The sequence below is a fragment of the Schistocerca piceifrons genome, chromosome 2, assembly GCF_021461385.2.
Source record: "Schistocerca piceifrons isolate TAMUIC-IGC-003096 chromosome 2, iqSchPice1.1, whole genome shotgun sequence".
NCBI lineage: Eukaryota > Metazoa > Arthropoda > Insecta > Orthoptera > Acrididae > Schistocerca > Schistocerca piceifrons.
Window position 1 is genome coordinate 880,982,838 of NC_060139.1, and position 3,449 is coordinate 880,986,286.

Below are 3,449 nucleotides of genomic sequence, written 5' to 3' on the forward strand. Positions count from 1 at the left end.
CAGAAAAACGATCTGTGACCACTAGAGATTTTTGTGTTTATATTTCTAATCATCTTTGCAATCAAAGACACCAACTATTTTATGTTTTGTTTTTGTGAGTGTTGGCGATATTAGTTTTCACATGTACCCCGTAATCATGATGCTATTTCTGCTTAATTTAGTGTTTACAAAGTGTACGTGATGTTGAATGTGATACAATCGTGACAGAAAAAGGAGCCTGTGACCACTGGAAGTATTTTTACGTTTATATTTTTTTCATATTTGCGGTTAAATATCTCCACGAACTTTGATTCGTGTTCTAAAACAAAGTTTTTTTGTCTTCTGCTACTCCTCAGTGCTGCAGGTTGCACCTAAGTCGTACTCTCAATACACACACATCATAAGAATTCATGTCAATCCTCATGGTGATGAACGTGGAAACTTGTGAATCAAGAAGTAAAATAAATCTTGATTTCTAACGGTAAACGTGTGTTTCAGTTGTCATCAGTAATAATTACGGTAAAGCCTAACTTAAAATGTTCGCATTTAATGTTGATCACTAACTATAATCACAAGCTCTTTTCTGGAAAATAAAACGAGAAAGAAGTAAACTTATCACGTAAATAAATTTGCACACTGAAACAATTTTAGGGTAATTTTGGCACTGAAAAACATCATAAAACGATGGTTAAACTAATTTTACAATGCAATAATGCAGTAATGAATTTAACTCTTCATTCATAGGGTATGGTTCAATGATTTTAAATACTGGTATGATTATATTGCATCATTGCGCTATGAGAGGAGGCTACTTGTATGAGGAAATTGCGCCCATTTATTGCAGGGCGTGAAATTAAAAAGAATGGAACCTCACATGGGGCAGTGTTCTTTAATACAGGATTCTAGTAATATGGCTGCTGTAGAGGGTCAGAAAGGATCAGAACACAGTACTTGTGGCTGTTTAAGAAGTTTCTTGGAAGTGGTTGCAGTTTGTCTGGAAGAGATCTGGTTCGTACTTGTTTAACTTTTTGTCTGTGGAAACCATCTGAGACCAGTGATTTGTTCGGCTGCTACTGTTTTTCACTTCAGCAAACTAAAATTTTTTGTGAAGAAGGGAATGAGTAAATTCTTTTGTATATCAGATGCTTTTCTTATAACCTCCCAGAATGTTAAATTCTCTTCTTAGCGTAGATAACAGTGAAGAAAGGAAAGTAAGTAAATGTATAATTTTTGTGAATATTTATGGATATTTACGTAAAATTTATCCAGTGAAGTTCAGCCAACAATCTACGATAGCATAGCAATCTACAAAAACAGAATTACAAAAGACCTTACTGGATTTCTTGACTTCTGAGTGAAGTAAGTTTGCTCTCTCCAGACTAGTCAAGCTTTTCAACAGCATGTTGCTCTCTACACATGTCACGTGTCTGTGTGAAGTAACTGAATGATGTTGAGGTACTCCCGTAACCAGCAAGATCTCCAGATCTGTTCCCAATAGAACTTGTGTGGAACCAGAGTCGACGACAACACTATCCCAATGCCAGAATCCAGTATGTCAACGATCAGTTACCAAAATTGTAGTCCAGATTGCCTCAGAAGAGGATACATCTTTGCCAACCAAATCTGTGGAGATATCTAAGCCAGAGAGGTCACTTCGTTATACCAACAACTGAGTTCATACTGTAAAGTTCTTTACTAATATTTTGTAAACACTGATACAAAGTCACATACCTTCTCAACCCATGAAGTTTCATTTTGCTGTCTTCTCCCTTTCAAGATACTTCACTTTATTGGTCAGGCAGTTCAGTTTGGCAGATAAGATGTGACCTTATGTTTTAAAAGTTCTATTACATTTTTGCTTCTTTAGGAAAAATGATCTTCTGAGATTGCTGAAAGAACCGTGGCTATTATATTTAATTTGTTCATTTAACATGTTTTCAGAAAATGTTTCTCTGTGCAACAGTATTTTTGTTTGTTCTAAGAGATCACGTTTTCTAGCAGTGTTTTTTGTGTAGAGTTCTATTAGACCGTTTTGTACGTCACTGGTGTGTCTGTTCATGTACATTTGGTTAGCTACTCAGGATCTGAAAAGTGTTTAGGCGTGAAAGCATCAGTGTGCTCTTCACAGAGTGTATGAAAAATTCTTCCAGTTTGAACTATATCAAATACAGGACAACTGTTACTCTGATTTATATATTGTGACATTTCATAATGATGCTTCTTATTAAGTTAGCAGTATTTTGTGACGCTCTGTGTAATCATGGAAAATCGTAAGGATATTAAAGTTTGTTAGTGTATTCTCAGAGTCAACAATGAGTATTATTGGTGAGTAATGTTTGGGGGCTTTGGTTGTGTCTTGAGTTTGGGATTAGTTGCATTCATTAGTTGCAACTTCTTGTTTTCATAAAAGGAAGTTACAATGATTAATCATTTCCTGTGTGGTTTTTCTGGAATATACTGGTATGGCACAGGTTTTGGCTGGAATTATGCTTTGTCTGAAGCCTGTCCAAGTGTAGGATTTGAATAACCTTTGCTTTATTAAATAATTTACAGTGTCCAAGTGTGTGCGTAAATATACTCAACAAACCCTTGCACTCACCCTCTTACGACAATTAACTTTAGATAACAACTGACATAAGAAACCAAAAATAAGCACTCATTACACAATAACAAAATAACAATAATTCCAAAAACAGGCAATATGAACATACAACAAAAACATATCCTATGATATTTTTATACATGATATATACAAATGACCTTTCAAGGGTGCACCAGAACACAAAAGCAACAAGCAGAATAGCTGAAAGGAATAATCTACAGCAAAGTAAAATCAACACTTTAACCATATCCTGGGTAGAGAACAGGTAGACCAGCAGTCTATATCGTTACATAACCTATTACAAAATCCACAAAGGAAGTGCAGAACAAACAATGTGGTTACCAGAGTGTATTGAATTTTAAAACTCAAGAAAAACAATGATCCACTCTGGTGGCACATTGGTCTCACTATGCAAGTACACTGCAATAGAATTATGGCAAAATCAAAACTTTCCATAGCCTTACTGTGCTTATTTACTTGAAAGAAACTATGCAGGGTTGAAACTCAGTAATCCTGGCACCTGCAGGACACAGTAGTTTAATCATTAAGACAACTCACAACTACCAGTACCGAGAAAGTGAAATTATGGCATATTCCTAACCACAAGTACTTCATATGTTCTGCTCTGTATCATATTAGTGGAAACTCTCCTCCATCCTTGCTCTCTGTATGTCAGCTGCCATTTCAGCTGGATGGCAAAAGAAAAACACTGTCTGCTTCCTAAGCCCCATGATGACTGAAACAGTTGATCATACCCCATGTTGACCATTGCAACCTAACTGCTTTCAGCCTGCACACTGTTGATGGAACCACATCAGTCCACTTCTCCAGGGTGTGCATGCTTTCATCAGTGTCCTCATTCTGGCAG